At 39.0% G+C, this 20044-nt stretch overlaps 2 non-coding genes across 2 annotated transcripts; both read right to left on the bottom strand.

Annotated features, from left to right (window-relative positions):
- Positions 1-879: 879 nt before the first annotated feature.
- LOC112713262 (small nucleolar RNA R71) lies at positions 880-983 on the bottom strand. Its single transcript, XR_003158235.1, has one exon. It is a non-coding gene; the product is annotated as a small nucleolar RNA R71 (small nucleolar RNA).
- An 18701-nt stretch (positions 984-19684) lies between these two features.
- Positions 19685-19792, bottom strand: LOC112713398 (small nucleolar RNA R71). The gene has a single exon (XR_003158371.1). It is a non-coding gene; the product is annotated as a small nucleolar RNA R71 (small nucleolar RNA).
- Between the last annotated feature and the right edge of the window lie 252 nt (positions 19793-20044).

The raw sequence follows: 20044 nt of genomic DNA, 5'->3' as shown, positions 1-20044 counted from the left end.
TTCGAAAATATCTCCTCCTTTTTCAAATTTCTTTTTAATTAATTAATTGTTTCAACTTTTAATTTTAATTTTATTTCTTATCCTAATTTTTGAAATTCATTAACTCCTTTTCAAAAATTATTTTCGAAAATTTCTATCTCTCATCTTATTCTATTTATTTATTTATTTACTAACACTTCTCTTCACCTCTCTTCATCTCAATTCACTGCCCCTACCTTTACTCTTTATCCAGACTATTCATTCTCTTTTCTTTATTCCCTTTCTTCTTCTACTAACAATAAGGAACCTCTTTACTGTGACATAGAGGATTCCTTTTTCTTTTCTTGTTCTCTTCTTTCCTATATGAGCAGGAATAAGGAAAAATGCATCTTTGTTGAAGCTGATCCAGAACCTGAAAGGACTCTGAAGAGGAAACTAAGAGAAGCTAAATTACAACAATCCAGAGGCAACCTTTCTGAAATTTTCGAACAAGAGAAGGAGATGGCAGCCGAACCCAACAACAATAATGCAAGGAGGATGCTTGGTGATTTCACTAAACCAATGTCCAAGTTTGATGGAAGAAGCATCTCAATTCCTGCCATTAGAGCAAACAATTTTGAGCTGAAACCTCAATTAGTTGCTTTGATGCAACAGAACTGCAAGTTTCATGGACTTCTATCTGAAGATCCTTACCAGTTTTTAACTGAGTTCTTACAGATTTGTGAGACTGTTAAGATGAATGGAGTAGATCCTGAAGTCTACAGGCTCATGCTTTTCCCTTTTGCTATAAGAGACAGAGCTAGAACATGGTTGGACTCACAACCTAAAGATAACCTGGACTCCTGGGATAAGCTGGTCACAGCCTTCTTGGATAAATTCTTTCCTCCTCAAAAGTTGAGCAAGCTTAGAGTGGATGTTCAAACCTTTAAGCAAAAAAATGGTGAATCCCTCTATGAAGCTTGGGAAAGATACAAGCAGATGACCAAAAAGTGTCCTTCTGACATGTTTTCAGAATGGACCATATTAGATATATTCTATTATGGTCTATCTGAGTTTCCCAAAATGTCATTGGACCATTCTGCAGGTGGATTCATTCACCTAAAGAAAACGCCTGCAGAAGCTCAAGAACTTATTGACATGGTTGCAAATAACCAATTCATGTACACTTTTGAGAGGAATTCCGTGAATAATGGGACGCCTCAGAGGAAGGGAGTTCTTGAAATTGATGCTCTGAATGCCATATTGGCTCAGAACAAAGTGTTGACTTAGCAAGTCAACATGATCTCTCAAAGTCTGAATGGATGGCAAAATGCATCCAACAGCACTAAAGAGGCAGCTTCTAAAGAAGCTTATGATCTTGAGAACCCTGCAATAGCAGAGGTAAATTACATGGGTGAACCTTATGGAAACACCTATAACTCATCATGGAGAAATCATCCAAATTTCTCATGGAAGGATCAACAAAAGCCTCAACAAGGCTTTAATAATGGTGGAAGAAACAGGCTAAGCAATAATAAGCCTTTTCCATCATCTTCTCAGCAATAGACAGAGAATTCTGAGCAGAGCTCCTCTAATTTAGCAAATTTAGTCTCTGATCTGTCTAAGGACACTTTAAGTTTCATGAGTGAAACAAGGTCCTCCATCAGAAATTTGGAGGCACAAGTGGGCCAGCTGAGTAAGAAAGTCATTGAAACTCCTCCCAGTATTCTCCCAAGCAATACAGAAGAGAATCCAAAAGGAGAGTGCAAGGCCATTGATGTAATGAATATGGCCAAATGCACAAGGGAGGAGAAAGACGAAAATCCTAGTGAGGAAGACCTCCTGGGACGTCTCTCAAACAAGAAGGAGTTCCCTATTGAGGACCTAAAGGAATCTGAGGCTCATATAGAGACCATAGAGATTCCATTAAATCTCCTTCTGCCATTCATGAGCTCTGAAGATTATTCTTCCTCTGAAGAGGATGAAGATGTAACTGGAGAGCAAGTTGCTCAATATCTAGGAGCCATCATGAAGCTGAATGCCAAGTTATTTGGTAATGAGACTTGGGAAGGTGAACCTCCCTTGCTCATTAGTGAACTTGATACATGGGTTCAGCAAACTCTACCTCAAAAGAAACAAGATTCTGGGAAATTATTAATACCCTGTACCATAGGCACCATGATCTTTGAAAAAGCTCTGTGTGACCTAGGGTCAGGCATAAATCTTATACCACTCTCTGTAATGGAGAAGCTGGGGATCATTGAGGTACAACCTGCCTTATTCTCATTACAATTGGCAGACAAGTCAATAAGACAAGCTTATGGATTAGTAGAGGATGTGTTGGTAAAGGTTAAAGGCCTTTACATTCCTGCTGATTTCATAATCTTAGACACTAGGAAGGAAGAGGATGAATGCATCATCCTTGGAAGACCTTTCCTAGCCACAGCAGGTGCTGTGATTGATGTTAACAGAGGAGAATTAGTTCTTCAATTGAATGGGGACTACCTTGTGTTTAAGGCACACGGCCATCCCTCTGTAACACTGGAGAGAAAGCATGAAAGGCTTCTCTCAATACAGAGTCAGACAAAGCCCCCACAGTCAAACTCTAAGTTTGGTGTTGGGAGGCCACAACCAGACTCTAAGTTTGGTGTTAAGAAGGCCCCACATTCAAACTCTAAGTTTGGTGTTGGGAGGACTTCATCGTGGTCTGAACTTTTCTAAGGCTCCATGAGAGCCCACTGTCAAGCTAGTGACATTAAAAGAGCGCTTGTTGGTAGGAAACCCAATTTTTATTTATCTAATTTTATTTTTATTTTATTGTTATTTTGTGTTTTATTAGGTTCATGATCATGTGGAGTCACGAAAAAAATATTAAAATTAAAAACAGAATCAAAAACAGCAGAAGAAAAATCACACCCTGGAAGAAGGACTTACTGGCGTTTAAACGCCAGTAAGGAGCATCTGGCTGGCGTTCAACGCCAGAACAGAGCATGGATCTGGCGTTGAACGCTAAAAACAAGCATGGAACTGGCGTTCAACGCCAGAAACATGCTACAATTGGGCGTTGAACGCCTAGATTGAGCATCACTTCGGCGTTTAAACGCCAGAACTGTATGCAAAGGCATTCTACATGCCTAATTGGTGCAGGGATGTAAATCCTTGGCACCTCAAGATCTGTGGACCCCATAGGATCATCTCAGGATCTGTGGACCCCACAGGATCCCTACCTACCTCACCCTCTCTCTCTCCATTCATGGTCATCCCTTCTGTTTTTTATTCACCACTCACATCTATCCACTCTTCCCCATACACCCCACCTACCTTCAAAATTCAAATTCTCTTTTCCACCCAATCCCACCCATTTAGCTGAATACACACATCCCTCCATCTCCTCCATATATTCTTCTTATTCTTCGTCTTTTCTTTCTTCTCTTGCTCGAGGGCGAGCAATTTTCTAAGTTTGGTGTGGTAAAAGCATAGCTTTTTGTTTTTCCATAACCATTGATGGCACCTAAGGCCAGAGAAACCTCAAAAAAAAAGAGAAAGGGAAGACAAAAGCTTCCACCTCTGAGTCATGGGAGATGGAAAGACTCATCTAAAGGATTTATAGCTCAGTGGTAGAACATTTGACTGCAAATCAAGAGATCCCTGGGATATCTCAGGGGATAAATTGTCCTCCACACAATTATTGGGAGAAACTAAGGATAAGAGTACCAAAATTACTAGGGATCATGCAACAGAAGCAAGGAAGAGACATAGAGGAGCTCAAAGAGCACCATTGGTTCTTCAAAAAGGCGCCACCCACACTAAGGTGGACTCATTCCTTGTTCTTATTTCTCTGTTTTTCGATTTTTATGCTATATGTTTATCTATGTTTTGTGTCTCTACTTCATGATCATTAGTAGTTAGTAACTATGTCTTAAAGCTATGAATAATTCCATTAATCCTTCACCTCTCTTAAATGAAAAATGTTTCTAATTCAAAAGAACAAGAAGTACATGAATTTCAAATTTATCCTTGAATTTAGTTTAATTATATTGATGTGGTGACAATACTTTTGGTTCTCTGAATGAATGCTTGAATAGTGCATATTTTTTATCTTGTTGTTTATGAATGTTAAAATTATTGGCTCTTGAAAGAATGATGAATAAGAGAAATGTTATTGATGATCTGAAAAATCATAAAATTGATTCTTGAAGCAAGAAAAAGCAGTGAAAAACAAAATCTTGCGAAAAAAAAAGAAGAAAAAATGGCAAAAAAAATTTAGAAAGAAAAAGAAAAAGCAAGCAGAAAAAGCCAATAGCCCTTAAAACCAAAAGGCAAGGGTAAAAAGGATCCAAGGCTTTGAGCATCAACGGATAAGAGGGCCCAAGGAAATAAAATCCAGGCCTAAGCGGCTAAATCAAGCTGTCCCTAACCATGTGCCTGTGGCATGCAGGTCCAAGTGAAAAGCTTGAGACTGAGTGGTTAAAGTCATGATCCAAAGCAAAAAGAGTGTGCTTAAGAGCTCTGGACACCTCTAATTGGGGACTCTAGCAAAGCTGAGTCACAATCTGAAAAGGTTCACCTAGTCATGTGTCTGTGGCATTTATGTATCCGGTGGTAATACTGGAAAACAAAGTGCTTAGGGCCACGGCCAAGACTCATAAAAGTAGTTGTGTTCAAGAATCAACATACTTAACTAGGAGAATCAATAACACTATCTGAACTCTAAGTTCCTATAGATGCCAATCATTCTGAACTTCAAGGGAAAAAGTGAGATGCCAAAACTGTTCAGAGGCAAAAAGCTACAAGTCCCGCTCATCTAATTAGAACTAATATTCATTGATATTTTGGGATTTATAGTATATTTTCTTCTTTTTTATCCTAATTGATTTTCAGTTGCTTGGGGACAAGCAACAAATTAAGTTTGGTGTTGTGATGAGCGGATAATTTATATGCTTTTTAGCATTGTTTTTAGGTAGTTTTTAGTATGATCTAGTTACTTTTAGGGATGTTTTCCTTAGTTTTTATGCTAAATTCACATTTCTAGACTTTACTATGAGTTTGTGTGTTTTTCTGTGATTTCAAGTAATTTCTGGCTGAAATTGAGGGACTTGAGCAAAACTCTGATAAGGCGGCTGACAAGGAACTGCTGATGTTGTTGGAATCTGACCTCCCTTCACTCGAAATGAATTATCTGGAGCTATAGAACTCCAAATGGCGTGCTCTCAACGGCGTTAGAAATTAGACATTGATGAGCGGATAATTTGTACGCTTTTTGGCATTGTTTTTAGTATGTTTTTAGTATGATCTAGTTAGTTTTTAGTATATTTTTATTAGTTTTTAGTTAAAATTCACTTTTTTGGGCTTTACTATGAGTTTGTGTGTTTTTCTGTGATTTCAGGTATTTTCTGGCTGAAATTGAGGGACCTGAGCAAAAATCTGATTCAGAGACCAAAAAGGACTGCAGATGCTGTTGGATTCTGATCTCCCTGCACTCGAAGTGGATTTTCTGGAGCTACAGAAGCCCAATTGGCGTGCTCTCAACGGCGTTGGAAAGTAGACATCCTGGGCTTTCCAGCAATATATGATAGTCCATACTTTGCCCAAGATTTGATGGCCCAAACCGGCGCTCAAAGTCACCCTCAGGAATTCCAGCGTTAAACGCCGGAACTGGCACCAAAATGGGAGTTAAACGCCCAAACTGGCATAAAAGCTGGCGTTTAACTCCAAGAAGAGTCTCTACACGAAAATGCTTCAATGCTCAGCCCAAGCACACACCAAGTGGGCCCGGAAGTGGATTTTTATGTCATTTACTCATCTTTGTACACCCTAGGCTACTAGTTCTCTATAAGTAGGACCTTTTACTATTGTATTTTCATCTTTGGATTATTTTAGATCCTTTGATCATCTTTGGACATCTAGTTCTTAGATCAGATCTTGGTTCTTCTGGTTCCCTCCCTGGGGCCGAGGCCAATGATCACTCTTGTTCTTATGTATTTTCAACGGTGGAGTTTCTACACACCATAGATTAAGGTGTGGAGCTCTGCTGTACCTCGAGTATTAATGCAATTACTATTGTTCTTCTATTCAATTCCGCTTGTTCTTGTTCTAAGATATCACTTGTTCTTCAACTTGATGAATGTGATGATCCGTGACACTCATCATCATTCTCACCTATGAACGTGTGACTGACAACCACCTCCGTTCTACCTTCGATTGGGTGAATATCTCTTGGATTCCTGATACACGATGCATGGTTGATCACCTGACAACCGAGTGCTCGCCTGACAAACGAGCCAGCCATTCCGTGAGATCAGAGTCTTCGTGGTATAGGCTAGAACTGATGGCGGCATTCAAGAGAATCCGGAAGGTCTAACCTTGTCTGTGGTATTCTGAGTAGGATTCAATGATTGAATGACTGTGACGTGCTTCAAACTCCTGAGGGCGGGGCGTTAGTGACAGACGCAAAAGAATCACTGGATTCTATTCCGGCCTGATCGAGAACCGACAGATGGATAGCCGTGCCGTGACAGGGTGCGTTGAACATTTCCACTGAGAGGATGGGAGGTAGCCACTGACAACGGTGAAACCCTTGCTTAAGCTTGCCATGGAAAGGAGTAAGAAGGATTGGATGAAGACAGTAGGAAAGCAGAGAGACGGAAGGGAAGGCATCTTCATACGCTTATCTGAAGTTCCTACCAATGAATTACATAAGTATCTCTATCTTTATCTTTATGTTTTATGCGTTTATCACCATACCCATTTGAGTTTGCCTGACTGAGATTTACAAGGTGACTATAGCTTGCTTCATACCAACAATCTCTGTGGGATCGATGATGAGCGGATAATTTATACGCTTTTTGGCATTGTTTTTATATAGTTTTTAGTGAGTTTGAGCTACTTTTAGGGATGTTCTCATTAGTTTTTATGTTAAATTCACATTTCTGGACTTTACTATGAGTTTGTGTGTTTTTCTGTGATTTCAGGTAAATTCTGACTGAAATTGAGGGATTTGAGCAAAACTCTGAAGAAGGCTGACAAAAGGACTGCTGATGCTGTTGGAATCTGACCTCCCTGCACTCGAAATGGATTTTCCCGAGCTACAGAACTCCAATTGGCGCGCTCTCAACGGCGTTGGAAAGTAGACATCCAGGGCTTTCCAGCAATATATAATAGTCCATACTTTATTCGAAGAATGACGACGTAACTTGGCGTTGAACGCCAAGTTCATGCTGCTGTCTGGAGTTAAACACCAGAAAAATGTCATGATCCGGAGTTGAACGCCCAAAACACGTCATAACTCGGAGTTCAACTCCAAGAAAAGCCTCAGCTCGTGGAATGATCAAGCTCAGCCCAAGCATACACCAAGTGGGCCCCGGAAGTGAATTTATGCATCAATTACTTACTCATGTAAACCCTAGTAGCTAGTCTAGTATAAATAGGATAAGTTACTATTGTATTAGACATCTTTTGACAGTTTAATCTCTTGAATATTCGGTCACTTGATCATGGAGAGGGCTGGCCATTCGGCCATGCCTGAACTCTTTACTCATGTATTTTCAACGGTGGAGTTTCTGCACACCATAGATTAAGGGTGTGGAGCTCTGCTGTACCTCAAGTGTTAATGCAATTCTATTTTCTTTTATTCAAATCTCTCTTATTCTTATTCCAAGATATTCATTCGCACCCAAGAACATGATGAGTGTAATGATGAAAGTGACGATCATTATCATTCTCACTTATGAACGCACGTGATTGACAACCACTTCCGTTCTACATGCAACCGAGCTTGAATGTGTATCTCTTAGATTCCCCAACAGAATCTTCGTGGTATAAGCTAGATAGATGGCGGCATTTATGAGGATCCGGAAAGTCTCACCTTGTCTGTGGTATTCCGAGTAGGATCCTGGGAATCCGGAAAGTCTAACCTTGTCTGTGGTATTCCGAGTAGGATTCCGGTAATGAATGACTGTGACGTGCTTCAAACTTGCAAGTGCTGGGCGTTAGTGCCAGACGCAAAAGAATCAAGGGATTCTATTCCAGTAGGCGCAGGAACCAACCAGTGATTAGCCGTGCTGTGACAGAGTGCGTGAGCATAGTTTTCACTGCGAGGATGGGATGTAGCCATCAACCATGGGTGATGCCTCCAGACGATTAGCCATGCGAGTGACAGCCGCATAGGATCATTTTCTCGAGAGGATTGAAAGTAGCCACCGCTGATGGTGAACCCCTATACACAGCTTGCCATGGAAAGGAGTAAGAAGGATTGGGTTGAAGCAGTAGGAGAGCAGGCGTTCTTGAGCCATACAGTATCTCCATTCGCCTATTTGAAATTCCCACCAATGAATCTGCATAAGTATTCTATCCCTTTTTTTTATTTATTTTCTTATTTCTATTTTTAAAAACCCATAAACCAATTTAATCTGCCTAACTGAGATTTACAAGGTGACCATAGCTTGCTTCATACCAACAATCTCTGTGGGATCGACCCTTACTCACGTAAGGTTTATTACTTGGACGACCCAGTACACTTGCTGGTTAGTTGAACGGAGTTGTGTCCACTCGTGCCAAATACCTAAATTCCACAATTTTACAATAAATGCAAATCAAAGAATAGTGATCACAATTTCGTCCACCAAGTTTTTGGCGCCGTTGCCGGAGATTGTTCGAGTATGGACAACTGACGGTTCATCTTGTTGCTCAGATTAGGTAATTTTCTTTTCAAAAATCTTTTTCAAAAACTTTTCTTTTCTTTTTCGTTTTTCCAAAAATGTTTTTCGAAAAAATTAATAAAAATACAAAAAAATTAGAAAATTATAAAAATCAAAAATATTTTGTGTTTCTTGTTTGAGTCTTGTGTTAATTTTTAAGTTTGGTGTCAATTGCATGCTTTTAAAAATTTTTCTTGCATTTTTCGAAAATCTCATGCATTCATAGTGTTCTTCATGATCTTCAAGTTGTTCTTGACAAGACTTCTTGTTTGATCTTGATGATTTCTTGTTTTGTGTTGTTTGTTGTTTTTCATGTGCATCTTTGCATCCATAATTTCCATGCATTAAAAATTTCTAAGTTTGGTGTCTTGCATGTTTTCTTTGCATCAAAATTTTTTTTTCAAAATTATGTTCTTGATGTTCATCATGATCTTCATAGTGTTCTTGGTGTTCATCTTGACATTCATAGCATTCTTGCATGCATCTTGTGTCTTGATCCAAAATTTTCATGTTTTCGGTCATTTTTGTGTTTTTCTTTAAAAATTCAAAAATCAAAAAAATATCTTTTCCTTATTTCCCTCCAAATTTTCGAAATTTTGGGTTGACTTGGTCAAAAATTTTCAAAATTAGTTGTTTCTTACAAGTCAAGTCAAAATTTCAAATTTTAAAAATCTTATCTTTTCAAAATCTTTTTCAAAAATTATATCTTTTTCAATTTTTTCTATTTTTCGAAAATTTCAAAAATCTTTTTCAAAATATTTTCAAAATCTTTTTCTTATCTTTATATCTAATTTTCGAAAATTAGCTAACAAGTAATGTGATTGGTTCAAAAATTTGAAGTTTGTTACTTTCTTGTTAAGAAAGGTTCAATCTTTAAATTCTAGAATCTTATCTTGTAGTTTCTTGTTAGTTAAGTCTTTTTAAAAAAATTAAATCTTTTTCAAAATATCTTTTTATTAAAATTTTTATCTTATCTTTTGTCCTTTATCTTATCTTTTTCAAAAATTTTATCTTTTTCAAAATTTGATTCCAAAATATCTTATCTAACTTCTCATCTTCTTATCTTTTTCAAATTTGATTTCAAATCTTTTTCAATCAACTAACTAACTTTTTGTTTGTTTCTTATCTTTTTCAAAACCACCTAACTACCTTTCCCTCTCTAATTTTTGAAAATATCTCATCTCGTTTTCAAAAATTCTTTTTGTTTTAAATTTTAATTTTAAACTTATCTTATCTTTAATTTTCGAAAATTACTAACCCCTTTTTCAAAAATTATTTTCGAATTTCTCCCTCTCTTTTCTTTTTCTATTTAATTATTTATTTACTAACACTTCTCTTCACCTCTCTTCATCTAAAATCCGAACATCATATATCCCTTGTGTTTGGATTCTTCCACCCCTTTCTTCTTCTACTAACATAAGGGAATCTCTATACTGTGACATAGAGGATTCCTCTTTCTTTTCTTGTTTTTTTCTCTTTCATATGAGCAGGAACAGGGAAAATGGCACTCTTGTTGAAGTTGATCCAGAACCTGAAAGGACTCTGAAGAGAAAATTAAGAGAAGCTAAATTACAACAATCCAGAAATAACCTTTCAGAAATTTTTGAACAAGAGAAAGAGATGGCAGCCGAAAATAATAATAATAATAATGCAAGGAGAATGCTTGGTGACTTCACAAAACCAACGTCCAAGTTTGATGGAAGAAGCATCTCCATTCCTGCCATTGGAGCCAATAACTTTGAGCTTAAGCCTCAACTAGTTGCTTTAATGCAACAAAACTGCAAGTTTTATGGACTTCCATCTGAGGATCCTTACCAGTTTTTAACTGAGTTCTTGCAGATCTGTGAGACTGTAAAGACGAATGGAGTTGATCCTGAAGTCTATAGACTCATGCTTTTCCCTTTTGCTGTAAGAGACAGAGCTAGAATATGGTTGGATTCACAACCTAAGGATAGCCTGGACTCCTGGGATAAGCTGGTCACTGCCTTCTTGGATAAATTCTTTCCTCCTCAAAAGCTGAGCAAGCTGAGAGTGGATGTCCAAACCTTCAAACAAAAAGATGGTGAATCCCTCTATGAAGCTTGGGAAAGATACAAGCAGCTGACCAAAAGATGTCCATCTGACATGTTTTCAGAATGGACCCTCTTAGATATATTCTATTATGGTCTCTCTGAATTTTCGAAAATGTCATTGGACCATTCTGCAGGTGGATCTATTCACCTGAAGAAAACGCCTGAAGAGGCTCAAGAACTCATTGACATGGTTGCAAACAACCACTTCATGTATACCTCTGAGAGGAATTCCGTGAATAATGGGATACCTCAGAAGAAAGGAGTTCTTGAAATTGATGCTCTGAATGCCATATTGGCTCAGAACAAAATGTTGACTCAACAGGTCAACATAATCTCTCAAAATCTGAATGGACTGCAACATGCATCCAACAGTACTAGAGAGGTAGCTTCTGAAGAAGCTTATGATCCTGAGAACCCTGCCATGGCAGAGGTTAATTACATGGGTGAACCTTATGGAAACACCTATAATCCATCATGGAGAAATCATCCAAATTTCTCCTGGAAGGATCAACAAAAGCCTCAGCAAGGCTTTAACAATGGTGCGTTAGGCTAAACAATAGTAAGCCATATCCATCATCTTCTCAGCAACAGACAGAGAATTCAGAACAAAACACTTCTAATTTAGCCAATATTGTCTCTGATCTGTCAAAGGCCACTTTCAGTTTCATGAATGAAACAAGATCCTCCATTAGAAATTTGGAGGCACAAGTGGGCCAGCTGAGTAAGAAAGTCATTGAAACTCCTCCCAGTATTCTCCCAAGCAATACAGAAGAGAATCCAAAAGGAGAGTGCAAGGCCATTGATTTAATCAAAGTGGCCGAATGCACTAGGGAGGAGGAGGACGAAAATCCTAGTGAGGAAGACCTCCTGGGATGTCCTTCAAGCAAGAAGGAGTTTCCTATTAAGGATCCAGAAGAATCTGAGGCTCATCTAGAGACCATAGAAGTTCCATTAAATCTCCTTCTGCCATTCATGAGCTCTGAAGACTATTCTTCCTCTGAAGAGGATGAAGATGTGACTGGAGAGCAAGTTGCTCAATACTTAGGAGCTATCATGAAGCTGAATGCCAAGTTGTTTGGTAATGAGACTTGGGAAAGTGAACCTCCCTTGCTCATTAGTGAACTAGATGCTTGGATTCAGAAACTCTACCTCAAAAGAGACAAGATCCTGGCAAGTTCTTAATACCTTGTATCATAGGCACCATGAGCTTTGAAAAAGCTCTATGTGATCTGGGATTAGGGATAAATCTTATGCCACTCTCTGTAATGGAGAAGCTGGGGATCATTGAGGTACAACCTGCCTTGTTCTCATTACAATTGGCAGACAAGTCCATGAGACAAGCTTATGGAATAAGTAGAGGACGTGCTAGTAAAGGTTGAAGGCCTTTACATCCCTGCTGATTTCATAATCCTAGACACTAGGAAGGAAGATGATGAATGCATCATCCTAGGAAGACCTTTCCTAGCCACAGCAGGAGCTGTGATAGATGTCAATAGAGGTGAGTTAGTCCTTCAATTGAATGGGGACTACCTTGTGTTTAAGGCACATGGCCATCCATCTGTGACAGAAGAGAATAAGCATGAAGAGCTTCTCTCAGTTCAGAGTCAAGAAAAACCTACACAGTCAAACTCTAAGTTTGGTGTTGTGAGGCCACAACCAAACTATAAGTTTGGTGTTCAAACCCCATATCCAAACTCTAAGTTTGGTGTTGGGACTACACACTAAAAATGACCTGATCACCTTGTGGCTCCATGAGAGCCACTGTCAAGCTATTGACATTAAAGAAGCGCTTGTTGGGAGGCAACCCAATTTTATTTATCTAATTTTATTTTATTTTGTTTCTTTGTTATTTTTGTGTTTAATTAGGTTCATGATCATGAGGAATCACGAAAAAATCAAAAAAATTAAAAACAGAGTCAAAAACAGAAAAAAAAAAATTTTCACCCTGGAGGTAGCGCAAACTGGCGTTCAACGCCAGTAAGATGCATCTGGCTGGCGTTCAACGCCAGAACAGAGCACCATTCTGGCGCTGAATGCCAGAAACAAGCAACAACCCGGCGTTAAACGCTAGGAATGTGCACAGAGAGGACAAACTGACGCTGAACGCCAGCAACAAGCATGAAACTGGCGTTCAACGCCAGAAACATGCATTACATGGGCGTTGAACGCCCAGAACGTGCACCAATGGGCGTTTGAACGCCAGAATGATGCACGAAGGCATTTTACATGCCTATATGGTGAAGGAATGGTATTTCTTTTCACCTCAGGATCTGTGGACCCCACAGGATCCCCACCTACCATATTCCCACCTTACCTTTTAATCCTATTTTTGTGATTTGTATTCCCCATGTCACAAAACCCAACAATCCTCACCAATCACCTCAATTCCTCTTCCCAATTACCCCATTCACCATTCACATCAACCCACTCTTCCCCATAAACCCCACCTACCTTCATAAAATTCAAATTCATTTTCCCACCCATTCCCACCCAAAATGGCCGAACACCCACCCTCCCTCTCCCTATAAATACCCTTCCCTTCTACTTCATTTTTCACACAACACAAACCCCATCTTCTCCCACATAGCCGAACCTACTTCTCCCCCTTTCTCCCATATTCTCTTCTTCTTCTTCTACTCTTCTTTTCTTTCTTGCTCGAGGGCGAGCAAATATTTAAGTTTAGTGTGGTAAAAGCATAAGCTTTTTGTTTTTCCATTACCATCAATGGCACCAAAGGCCGGAGTATCCTCTAGAAAAGGAAAAGGGAAGACAAAAGCTTCCACCTCCGAGTCATGGGAGAAGGAGAGATTCATCTCCAAGAGCCATCAAGACCACTTCTATGATGTTGTGGCAAAGAAGAAGGTGATCCCCGAGGTCCCTTTCAAGCTCAAAAAGAATGAGTATCCGGAAATCCGACATGAAATCCAAAGAAGAGGTTGGGAAGTCCTAGCCAACCCCATGCAACAAGTTGGAATATTGATGGTTCAAGAGTTCTATGCCAATGCATGGATCACTAGGAACCATGATCAAAGTATGAACCCGAATCCAAAGAACTATATCACAATGGTTCGGGGGAAATACTTAGATTTTAGTCCGGAAAATATGAGGTTGGCGTTTCACTTGCCCATGATGCAAGAAGATGAACGCCCCTACACTAGAAGGGTCAACTTTAATCAAAGGTTGGACCAAGTCCTTACGGACATATGTATGGAAGGAGCTCAGTGGAGAATAGACTCCAAAGGCAAGCCAGTCCAACTAAGAAGACTGGATCTCAAGCCTGTGGCTAGAGGATGGTTGGAGTTCATCCAAAGATCCATCATTCCTACTAGCAACCGATCTGAAGTTACTGTGGATCGGGCCATCATGATCCATAGCATCATGATTGGAGAAGAAGTAGAAGTTCATGAGGTCATCTCCAATGAACTCTACAAAATAGCCGACAAGTCCTCACCCATGGCACGGCTAGCCTTCCCTCACCTTATTTGCCATCTATGTTACTCAGCTGGAGTTATCATAGATGGAGATGCCTCCATTGAAGAAGACAAGCCCATCACCAAGAAAAGGATGGAGCAAGCAAGAGAAGCTCCTCACGGCCCTCAAGAAATGCATGAGGAAGCTCACCATCAACAAATTCCTGAGATGCCTCAAGGAATGCACTTTCCTCCCAACAACTATTGGGAGCAACTCAATACCTCCTTAGAAGATTTGAGCCATAATGTGGAACAATTAAGGGTGGAACATCATGAACACTCCATCATTCTCCAAGAAATAAGAGAAGATCAAAGAGCAATGATGGAGGAGCAACAAAGGCAAGGAAGGGACATAGAAGAGCTTAAGGACATTGTTGGTCCTTCAAGAAGAAGACGCCACTAAAGGTGGATTCATTCCTTGTTCTTTATTTCTTTCTGTTTTCGGTTTTTAGTATTGTGTTTATTTATGTTTTGTGTCTTTATTTCATGATCATTAGTATGTAACCATGCCTTAAAGCTATGAATAAAATCCATTAATCCTTCACCTCTCTTAAATGAAAAATGTTTTAATTCAAAAGAACAAGAAGTACATGAATTTCGAATTTATCCTTGAATTTAATTTAATTATATTGATGTGGTGGCAATACTTTTTGTTTTCTGAATGAATGCTTGAACAGTGCATATTTTTGATCTTGTTGTTTATGAGTGTTAAAATTGTTGGCTCTTGAAAGAATGATGAACAAAGAGAAATGTTATCGATGATCTGAAAAAAATCATGAAATTGATTCTTGAAGCAAGAGAAAGCAGTGAAAAAGGAAGCTTGCGAAAAAAAATGGCGAAAAAATATACAAAAAAAGAAGGAGCAATAGAAAAAGCCAATAGCCCTTAAAACCAAAAGGCAAGGGTAAAAAGGATCCAAGGCTTTGAGCATCAATGGATAGGAGGGCCCAAGGAAATTAAATCCAGGCCTAAGCGGCTAAATCAAGCTGTCCCTAACCATGTGCTTGTGTCATGAAGGTCCAAGTGAAAAGCTTGAGACTGAGTGGTTAAAGTCGTGATCCAAAGCAAAAAGAGTGTGCTTAAGAGCTCTGGACACCACTAACTGGGGACTCTAGCAAAGCTGAGTCACAATCTGAAAAGGTTCACCCAGTCATGTGTCTGTGGCATTTGTGTATCCGGTGGTAATACTGGAAAACAAAGTGCTTAGGGCCACGGCCAAGACTCATAAGTAGCTGTGTTCAAGAATCAACATGCTTAACTAGGAAAGTCAATAACACTATCCGAAATTCTAAGTTCCTAGAGAAGCCAATCACTCTAAACTTCAAAGGAAAAAGTGAGATGCCAAAACTGTTCAGAAGCAAAAAGCTACAAGTCCCGCTCATCTAATTAAATTAATATTCATTGATATTCTGAGGTTTATAGTATATTCTCTTCTTTTATCCTATTTGATTTTCAGTTGCTTGGGGACAAGCAACAAGTTAAGTTTGGTGTTGTGATGAGCGGATAATTTATACGCTTTTTGGCATTGTTTTTATATAGTTTTTAGTGAGTTTGAGCTACTTTTAGGGATGTTTTCATTAGTTTTTATGTTAAATTCACATTTCTGGACTTTACTATGAGTTTGTGTGTTTTTCTGTGATTTCAGGTAAATTCTGACTGAAATTGAGGGATTTGAGCAAAACTCTGAAGAAGGCTGACAAAAGGACTGCTGATGCTGTTGGAATCTGACCTCCCTGCACTCGAAATGGATTTTCCGGAGCTACGGAACTCCAATTGGCGCGCTCTCAACGGCGTTGGAAAGTAGACATCCAGGGCTTTCCAGCAATATATAATAGTCCATACTTTATTCGAAGAATGACGACGTAACTTGGCGTTGAACGCCAAGTTCATGCTGCTGTCTGGAGTTAAACGCCAGAAAAACGTCATGATCCGGAGTTGAACGCCCAAAACACGTCATAACTCGGAGTTCAACTCCAAGAAAAGCCTCAGCTCGTGGAATGATCAAGCTCAGCCCAAGCATACACCAAGTGGGCCCCGGAAGTGAATTTATGCATCAATTACTTACTCATGTAAACCCTAGTAGCTAGTCTAGTATAAATAGGATAAGTTACTATTGTATTAGACATCTTTTGACAGTTTAATCTCTTGAATATTCGGTCACTTGATCATGGAGAGGGCTGGCCATTCGGCCATGCCTGAACTCTTTACTCATGTATTTTCAACGGTGGAGTTTCTGCACACCATAGATTAAGGGTGTGGAGCTCTGCTGTACCTCAAGTGTTAATGCAATTCTATTTTCTTTTATTCAAATCTCTCTTATTCTTATTCCAAGATATTCATTCGCACCCAAGAACATGATGAGTGTAATGATGAAAGTGACGATCATTATCATTCTCACTTATGAACGCACGTGATTGACAACCACTTCCGTTCTACATGCAACCGAGCTTGAATGTGTATCTCTTAGATTCCCCAATAGAATCTTCGTGGTATAAGCTAGATAGATGGTGGCATTTATGAGGATCCGGAAAGTCTCACCTTGTCTGTGGTATTCCGAGTAGGATCCTGGGAATCCGGAAAGTCTAACCTTGTCTGTGGTATTCCGAGTAGGATTCCAGTAATGAATGACTGTGACGTGCTTCAAACTTGCAAGTGCTGGGTGTTAGTGCCAGACGCAAAAGAATCAAGGGATTCTATTCCAGTAGGCGCAGGAACCAACCAGTGATTAGCCGTGCTGTGACAGAGTGCGTGAGCGTAGTTTTCACTGCGAGGATGGGATGTAGCCATCAACCATGGGTGATGCCTCCAGACGATTAGCCATGCGAGTGACAGCCGCATAGGATCATTTTCTCGAGAGGATTGAAAGTAGCCACCGCTGATGGTGAACCCCTATACACAGCTTGCCATGGAAAGGAGTAAGAAGGATTGGGTTGAAGCAGTAGGAGAGCAGGCGTTCTTGAGCCATACAGTATCTCCATTCGCCTATCTGAAATTCCCACCAATGAATCTGCATAAGTATTCTATCCCTTTTTTTTATTTATTTTCTTATTTCTATTTTCGAAAACCCATAAACCAATTTAATCTGCCTAACTGAGATTTACAAGGTGACCATAGCTTGCTTCATACCAACAATCTCTGTGGGATCGACCCTTACTCACGTAAGGTTTATTACTTGGACGACCCAGTACACTTGCTGGTTAGTTGAACGGAGTTGTGTCCACTCGTGCCAAATACCTAAATTCCACAATTTTACAATAAATGCAAATCAAAGAATAGTGATCACAATTTCGTCCACCAATCGACCCTTACTCGCGTAAGGTTTATTACTTGGACGACCCAGTACACTTGCTGGTTAGTTGTGCGAAGTTGTGTTTATGCGATGGTATTGAACACCAAGTTTTTGGATTCATTACCGGGGATTATTTGATTTGTGAAAAGTATTGATCATAATTTCGCATACCAAGTTTTTGGCGCCGTTGCCGGGGATTGTTGAGTTTGGACAACTGACGGTTCATCTTGTTGCTTAGATTAGGTATTTTTTTTTTCTTCAGAGTTCTTAAGAATGAATTATAGTGTTTCAAGGTGATGTTCTTATCATCACCAAAGCTGATTGATCTTCATCAATTTAGCTCTTGAATGCAATGTTCTGCTGAAGCTTGGCTGACCATGTCTAATTCCTTTAGACTGAAGCTTTAGACTAACATTGCATGATTCCTGGAATTCTCATTAAGAATTTTGATACCTTTTTCCACTTTATTTTCGAAAAAAAAAAGCACAAAAAAAATTTACAAAATCATAAAATCCAAAAATATTTTTGAGTCTAGTGTTTCATTTTAAGTTTGGTGTCAATTGCATACATTCATTCATGTGTCTTAAGGATCTTCAAGTAATTCTTGATGATTTCTTACTCTGATCTTTGAATTCTTTTGACATGAGTGTTTATGTGTCTCATATGCATTCTCATTAGTGTCAGTAGTATACAAACTGCTAAGTTTGGTGTCTTGCATGCATTGTTATTTGATTTTAGTTGCATTTTGATTATTCTTCATTATTAAAAATCCAAAAATATTTTTAATTTGTGTCCTTTCAAGTCAATAATACAGAGAATTGAAGATTCAGAACATACTGCAGAGGAATTGCACAAAAAAAGTTGGGCGTTCAAAACGCCCAGTGAAGAAGGACAGACTGGCGTTTAAACGCCAGCCAGGGTACCTGGTTGGGCGTTTAACGCCCAAAAAGGTAGTGTTTTGGGCGTTAAACGCCAGAATGTGCACCATTCTGGGTGTTTAACGCCAGGATGGCACAAGAGGGAAGATTCTGTTTTCAATGCAATTTTTTTCAAGTTTTCAAAGTTTTTCAAAATCAAATCTTTTTCAAATCATATATTTTCAATCATATGCTTTCAAAATCAATTTCTTTCCTTTTTCAAAGATACTTGCTATCAATTAATGATTTGATTCAACATTTCAAGCATGTTGCCTTTTCTGTTGAGAAAGGTTTAATGTTTGAATCATATCTTTTCTTGATAGCCAAGTCATTAATTTTTAAAATCAAATCTTTTTAAAAATGTTTTACAAATCATATCTTCTCAATCACATCTTTTTCAAAATAGTTTTCAATCAAATCTTTTTGAGTTCTAATTTCAAAATCTTTTTCAAAAATCACTTGATTTCTTTTCCACTCTTGGTTTTCGAAAATCAATTAAGTGTTTTTCAAAATGTTTTCAAAATCTTTTACTTAATTTTCGAAAATTGCTTCCCTTCTTCTCACATCCTTCTATTTATGGACTAATACTATTCCTTAATGCAAAATTCGAACTCCATCTTCTTTGATAAGTTCGAATTTTCTACTTCTGTCTTCTATTTTTCTTTTCCTCTGACACCTCAAGGAATCTCTATACTGTGACATAGAGGATTCCACATTTTCTTGTTCTCTTCTCTTTCATATGAGCAGGAGCAAAGACAAAAGCATTCTTGTTGAGGCTGACCCTGAACCTAAAAGGACCTTGAAGCGAAAGCTAGGAGAAGCTAAGGCACAATTCTCTGTAGAGGACCTAACCGAATTCTTCAAAGAAGAAGAACTCATGGCAGCCGAAAACAACAACAATGCTAACAATGCAAGGAAGGTGCTGGGTGACTTTACTGCACCTACTCCCGACTTCTATGGGAGAAGCATCTCTATCCCTGCCATTGGAGCAAACAACTTTGAGCTTAAGCCTCAATTAGTTTCTCTAATGCAACAGAATTGCAAGTTCCATGGACTTCCATTGGAAGATCCTCATCAGTTTTTAGCTGAATTCTTGCAAATCTGTGACACTGTCAAGACTAATGGGGTTGACCCTGAGGTCTACAGACTTATGCTATTCCCTTTTGCTGTAAGAGACAGAGCTAGAACATGGTTGGACTCTCAACCTAAAGAAAGCCTGGACTCTTGGGAAAAGCTAGTCAATGCCTTCTTGGCAAAGTTCTTTCCACCTCAAAAATTGAGTAAGCTTAGAGTGGAAGTCCAAACCTTCAAACAGAAGGAAGTAGAATCCCTCTATGAAGCTTGGGAAAGATACAAACAATTAATCAGAAAGTGTCCATCTGATATGCTTTCTGAATGGAGCATCATAGGTATTTTCTATGATGGTCTGTCTGAACTATCCAAAATGTCTTTGGATAGCTCTGCTGGAGGATCTCTTCATCTGAAGAAGATGCCTACAGAAGCTCAAGAGCTGATTGAAATGGTTGCAAATAACCAATTCATGTACACTTCTGAAAGGAATCCTGTGAACAATGGGACTAGTCAGAAGAAAGGAGTTCTTGAGATTGACACTCTGAATGCCATATTGGCTCAGAACAAAATA

Source organism: Arachis hypogaea, chromosome 9, assembly GCF_003086295.3.
Source record: "Arachis hypogaea cultivar Tifrunner chromosome 9, arahy.Tifrunner.gnm2.J5K5, whole genome shotgun sequence".
Lineage (NCBI taxonomy): Eukaryota > Viridiplantae > Streptophyta > Magnoliopsida > Fabales > Fabaceae > Arachis > Arachis hypogaea.
The sequence above is the reverse complement of the archived record's forward strand: the minus strand, read 5'-3'. Positions and strand labels throughout refer to the sequence as shown.